Source organism: Octopus bimaculoides, chromosome 25, assembly GCF_001194135.2.
Source record: "Octopus bimaculoides isolate UCB-OBI-ISO-001 chromosome 25, ASM119413v2, whole genome shotgun sequence".
Classification (NCBI taxonomy): Eukaryota; Metazoa; Mollusca; class Cephalopoda; order Octopoda; family Octopodidae; genus Octopus; species Octopus bimaculoides.
In genome coordinates this window covers 4,557,026-4,564,135 of record NC_069005.1, presented here as the reverse complement: position 1 = coordinate 4,564,135, position 7,110 = coordinate 4,557,026, and the positions used below count along the sequence as shown (strand labels likewise).

General features: G+C 36.0%; 1 long non-coding RNA gene across 1 annotated transcript; it reads right to left on the bottom strand.

Moving 5' to 3' along the window:
- Positions 1-1,864: 1,864 nt before the first annotated feature.
- LOC106872197 (uncharacterized) lies at positions 1,865-6,124 on the bottom strand. Its single transcript, XR_001409745.2, has 2 exons — positions 4,411-6,124; positions 1,865-2,330 (listed from the first exon to the last, which is right to left on the bottom strand). It is a non-coding gene; the product is annotated as an uncharacterized LOC106872197 (long non-coding RNA).
- Between the last annotated feature and the right edge of the window lie 986 nt (positions 6,125-7,110).

Genomic DNA, 7,110 nt, shown 5'->3' with positions numbered 1-7,110 from the left:
ATATATATATATATATATATATATATATATATACCTACATTCATAATTCTTGCACACTCCAGTGCTTGATTAAACAAGTACGTCTCTCTACAATCACATGAAGCTGTGCGCGAGTGTATGAATGAGCTTGCTTGTTCGTGTGTTCGTCTGTGCGTAGTTGTTTTGTATTTGTTTATGCGCAATCGTTTTGTACTTGTATACTGTGTGTGTCTGTCTGTCACCTATGAGAACAATGCAAATTGGACATATTAAATGTGAGAAAAAAATAAATCTCACTTGTGTGCAAAAATATGTTTTTTAATGTGCTAGCTCATAGAAACTGAAGAATAAAAATTTCTAATGGATAATTATTTAAGTAATTAATGTATCTTGCCAAATGAAATTGTAACAGTAAAAGAAAACACCTGCTTATATATTTGAAAATAGCAAGCAGTATATTTTGTAATGTTTCGTTTATGTACATATTTACTCGTAAATAATAGATGCTTATTTCAATATCGTCATTCAATGTCTTTCATATTTTTTCTCTCCACCTTCTTATGTGCACATACGCACATAAATATATATATATACATACACACACTAGTAATGAACCCCGACGTTTCCCGGGTGTTATCATGTACAGCGAAATAGCATTATATATATATACAATTTTCGATTTGAAGTGGAACGTACGCACCACACACAGTGCACTCCGGCGTCGCCCACAGTGTTGATCACAATAATGCTACAACCAACTGGTATTGCATTACATGTCTTTGATAAGGAAAATGGATTTGAAATTGTACCAATCAGTGAACACAGTGTGCATCCCGACAAATGAAGGGAGACGCACTGTGGGTAAACTCATGTGTGCATTTGACCCTCATTTGCCATCGTATAGATGCGCAGCGAAGTTTTCACTTAGGTTATCAGGTCAGAAATTTGTTTTCCATCACACCACTTGCGTTATAGTGCACGCTCAACCACTGTAAAAAATAAGGAGTTTGTAGCAAAATCCTTACGAACTTTGCGGCTCACAGAATGAATAATAGGCAGGAATATTTACTAATAACGATAAGCTACTTTGCATAAATTGGTTTTAAGAAAGACAACATGTTACTGGGAACAAATTTCAAAAGTGTTTAGTCATTGCATCACGTCTTTACCACACTTGATCGAATATTACTTAATGTGCTTAATTTTAGGGGAAATTTTATTGAATTTAAACCTCAGAAAGCTCGATTGGCATTCCTGAGTCGTTTGCTCCAAAGAAAATCTACATGGACAAATTGTTTTCGGTAGTAATGACCAAAGCCATCACAATTATGCCAGAAATACGGTTCATTGGTCAATTTTCTGTTGGGAAATACGGCTTTGTGCAAAGAAATCGTATCACAATAGTTCAAAAACATTTTGTAATCATGAAATGCTGAAGACGTTCACATTAGCCATTTAGTTATTGCTCAAAGGTAGCAAGTCGCATATCGTCTATCATTGTACATCGTATATGAAATAATCTTAGTGTTGTTGACCTCATGCAATATTTATTAGCAGTCCTGAAATAGCTGCAGACGCTGTCTTTAAGAGAAGATTGATGCTGCTTGTGCTATTTGTATGTTTGGAATTTCTTTACGCGTGTGCCAATATGAAATCCCACTATTGGCGACAATTTGACAATATATCTGATCTATAATTAGATGTTGCCGGTTGAGATTTTGGTGAAAAACAAATGTAACACATACTTAATTGGGGCTGACGTGGATGTGTCGTTCTTGTTGCAGGCTATTGATTGGCATTCGATTCCCTGGTATTTTACCTTCCAGACACATAGACACAGAAAAATGGCATTTCATTGTTGGTTAATATAAATACGACGACACAATGAAAGAAGGTGTTTATTTGAAAATCGATATATTTGTCATGATATCGTCTGGAAGTGTTTTGGCTCTGTAGGATACGATGTGTCTGTTTGGAACGAAGGGTCAACTGATTATGGACCTGGGCACATTTCGACAATTTGGCTGTGACTAATGTAACTTTGGATTTGAGGTCGTTGCATTTTTTCTCAAGAGCTGTAGAAGAACTAAAGAGGCATAACGACTTCTTGTATACCTTTGTTTATTTTCCGTTTGGTTGTAAATTATACATTTGATAGCTAATTGCATCCCTCATGGCATTCCATATCTTGTTTGCTGCATTTTTTTAGAAGTTTTCTGGCGACGGCAGGTTGATGAAAATCTTCTTGGCCTCAAGTAAGGATAAAGAGCAACAAGAAGTTGCAGGCATAAAGTTTTCATTTCATTTTGAATCATGTCATTAACGAACGCCACACTGTTAATAATCGAATCCTGAAAGTAATCGAATAATTTTATTTTCAAATTTCACGCAGCTTGTGGACTACTACTACTACTACTACTACTACTACTACTACTACTACTACTACTACTGCTACTGCTGCTGCTGCTGCTGCTGCTTCTGCTGCTACCACTACTACTACTACTACTACTACTACTACTACTACTACTACTACTACTACTACTACTACTAACAGAAATAATAATAATAATAATAATAATAATACTAATAATAACTTCTAACTTGTCTGTAGAAGTCTCTTTTCTAAGAAAAGGCAGACATAAGTGAAATGAGTGAATAAAGCTTCTAATCTGGATCTTTTCACCCAGGAAATTTACCCTCAAATATTCAACCCCTAACAATTATCATATCAGCAGCCATTATCGGAATTTTTTAAGGAAACCACTTTCTTTCCAAGAAATACAAGAAGACGTCGTGGCATGCGATATAATCTGCGGCCTTTGGTGAATCTTTCTCTACTCCGAAACACGAATAATAAGCGCTGCTAAAGAATGACACAAACACACCCATCTACATACACATACACACACGTGCGCACACACACTTACGCACACACACGCACGCATACGCGCACACACTCACAATCACACATACCTAGTATCAAACAGGACAAACCAACGGTAGGTTTCCAAATATATAATTACAGCGTAGTCTTCATGTCTAATCTTTTCTAATTGGGCCATCAAACAGCTTTCCCTCACACGTTTCCATGAGAACGGAACTTACGTCTGATGAAATAATCTCCTTGTTTTCTTCAGTGGACGTCGTTGAGATTCACTTTCTAAGTTAGCAAGTCAGTCCGATGCATTTTTAAATATCATTTCCTAACCTATTAAAATCTATTACTACTGTACCCTTCCAATTCTACTCAAATGCTTGTCTGTTGCCCCGTTGATGGACATCAAATTCCTTTTAACTAATTCTCTACAATATTTTCTCTAAGATTTCTCTACATTAAAGTAACTGTTGACATTGTAGTCATTGCAGCCGGTTCACTTGTCTTACTTGAATTCCCATTCAAACCACAATCAAATTACACATCTCCACAGCAAAGCAAAATTATGAAGGTGTGTTATGAAGGATGTTAGAGCTTTACGATAAAATAGGAGGAAAATATCGAGGGACGCCTGCTGCATAAAATATTAATAGTGAAATAAACTCAGTCATGGCTGACCCTTTAATCCCAGAAATTTTATTTTGAAACTAATTGCACCTTAAATGATGAGAAGAATATTTATCAATGCAGCTTAGTCTGTTGTAAATTACAAAGGAGGAAAGTATACATTAAGAAACATTAGGTATGACATATCGTTAATTGTAAAACAAAAACATCAGTGGCGTTATGGCTCTACTACAGAAATGTATCTCCCGCCCTGTATTACGAAATTCGAATATAATATGTTTGTCTCCTCTGCATTTTTAACCAGAACTAATCATTTACATAATGGATGTCATTCCATGAATTGTGTAGTTATAATTGTTAACAAATATGCTAGCATCTATTTCGCAATTGAACTATAATCAGAAAACAGATAGACACAGGTATGTCTAAATTGACGTAGATATGCCTAGAAAGATGCTGGCGTGACTAGATAGTCAGAGGCGTGCTTGGATAGCTCAGGCGTGTCAGTAAACACCAGACGCTGATATGACCACATAGACGCAAGCATGTATAAACAGACGAAGTTTGTCTAGGGCAAAGCTGGCTAGATAGACCTCGTGGCAGGATAGTCAAAGTGTCTCAAGATAGACCAGGTGTGTCAGGATATTACCAGGTGCGTCACTGATGGGAACAGACATATCTTAGTGAATATGAAGTTCATAAGAAATGACAAATATAAGATGATGTGCCGGATCCCACGGTGTGGCAATTCAAGCAATTTCCGGGAATGTGTGGAAGTTCCTTGGATGAATGGCACCTGTAACTGCAAACACATAGATCTGTCATGATGATTTTACCTGAGAACACTTTCTAATTGTGGCCTAAGACCAGTAACGTCAGGGGAAGGGGTAAGTCGATTACGTAGAACCTAGTAATCAAAAGATACTTACTTCATCGGTCTCAAAATGACGAAACGCAGAGTCAACTTCGGCGGAATTTGAACTCAGAATTTAAAAGCATTTAGCACAGCACGCAAATGTCTGTGGGAGGGGTCGGTACCTTAATTTTGTGAGTGACATTAAAATTACATATGACTGGTACGCACTTTTCATTAAATATGTAGAGAATATTGGGTTGAACGACCGATTGATGAATTCGACATAAGATCCAACTGGTGGTAATTTATTGACAATAATACCCATAGTTGTATTATTATAAATAGAATATCTCTGAAAATGCAGTCTATACGAATACCAATGGTTTTGCGGCGGATGTGTTTACTTTTATATCTTTGTCGTCATCCATTAAAACATAAAAGTAATGTTGTTTCCGTTTATTTATTTTCTTATATATATATATATATATATAGTCTTTTAGTGCTAACTACCAAAGTTTTCATTCTGTTTAACGAGTTTCGGGTGCTTTATAAGGTATTCCTTGTTATGTATTTAAAAGAAATGGAATATTATCATTATACACCGTACAAAATATAGCGAGAATTAAGTTTTCTCAGGAATTTATATTCTGTACTTCAAATGAAGTGGAGGCACATGGCCTAGGGGTTGGAGCAGCGGACTAGCGGTCGATGGATCGCGGATTCTAATGTCAGACCGGGCGTTGTGTGTGTTTATGAGCGAAACACCTCACCTCCACGCGGCTCCGGCAAAAGGTAATGACGAACTTCTGCTTACTCTTTCGTCACAAATTTCTGTGACTCTTTCCTCTTGCATCTAGGAGCACACCTGCAATGGACCGGTTTCCCGTCCAGGGGGGACACTTATACTCCAATGAAACTTTGAAACCGGCCTTTATGAGCCAAGCATGGCTCGAGAAGGAACAAACAACAAGTGTTCTCATGAATTTATATTCTGTATTTCAAATGAAATATTGTTCTAATTAGCATTATAGTTAGAATAGAGTAGGGCGTCGTGCTACAAGCGTTGTAAAAGATGTCTTGCAGAATTTGTACAGGCTCTTTATATGTCGAGTTCAAATCCTGCCGAGGTCAACTTATCCTTTTTTTTTTCCATTTTGAGGACGTCTAAAATAAAGCAGCATCAAGTACCAGGTTCGATGTAATCGATTCGATCTCTGTACACACTCAAAATTGCTGGCATTGTACCAAAATAGACAGAATCATCTTCAAATAGATTAAATATGTTTTATTAACCCATCCCTTCAACTTTGATGTGCTATTTTAGTGTTACATTTATCATCTATAAGCATTTCAAAGTCCTTTTCAACTGGTTTATCGCATTATTCCTGCTTTGTATGTATCGTGACTATAACAGTTATTGTGTATATTAACATCTTTGCACTAATATCCACTACATGTTATCTCTGTATCATTTTTCATAGTTGTTACCAATAGTCCTTTTAGATGTTTTATCGCATTGTACCTGCAATATATTTCTTTTATCACCTCTGATATGACTGTACTCTGATATTACCTCAAACACAGTTCCTCAGTTGCCATTCTTTCACTTCAAATTATATTTAATGGGCTAATGTTACCACCGTACTTTTATTCTTCAACGTGTATTTCTCATTTCTTCTGTTCTTTCTTGTTCAAAAATCGGTAAATGTTGCGTTATTGAACTGTTTAGCAAATATATATATATATATATATATATATATACATACACACACACGCATATATGTATATATATATATATATATATACATATATATATATATATATATATACATATGTATATACGTGTATATGTTTGTGTCAGTAGCGTTTGTTGGTTTCATTGTTGTAGACATTTTAACATCGTATTGAAATGCTGCAGAAATACAACTTAATCCTGCACATCATTGAGCAATTCAGATATCTGCAAATAGTCACAAATCACCAAGCTTTCGAAAGTAAAGAACCAACAGGCATTTTTCATTATTTTTCCTCTCGTCACCTGAAATGACACTTCCCAAAATATGTTGTGAAGTGAGACTAGCACTGATTCCACAAAATAATGAAATATAGCACATTCGTTTAGGAGTAATTATTTGTCTTCCACTGAGTCCTCTCTGAAATCAATGCCGATAGCTTTTTCGATACTCTCTAGATGTTCAAAGTGATTCCGTCTCTTATTCAGAAATATTTTCTCGGCAAGATACACAAACTTCATAAATTTCCATCACGATCGTTTTTCATATTGTTGGTATAGATAAGAACTAACATGTTAAGATTCGCAAAGAAATATTTTCTGTCTTGTTTCGATATCATACGAGTTCTGCTGAATAAAAGAATCGCTTGACTGAGTCTCCACGCCTGAGTCAGAATAGCTTCCTTTGTCGGAATCGTGATCAGGAGTTAAAAGACAAAACTCATGTGCTGTATGAAACGAATCACCATCAGAAATGATTTTTAAATTGGAATCTTGGGAAATATTTGGTTGATGGATACACGGTGTTTGTTGGAAGGAAACTATTTCTGTACTTACATCAGAAGTCCTTTCATTGCTTTGTTCATGAGCAATCTTTGGTTCACTGACGGGAATCATCGGTAGGAAGGAAGCAGTTTGTGCACAAGATTCCGAAACGTTTGATATTTCTGACTCGTGATTTTTGTTTAGGTCTAAACAAGGAATGATTTCTTCCTCCGAGACAGCATTTTTAGAAATACAGCAACAGAAGAAATAATCGAG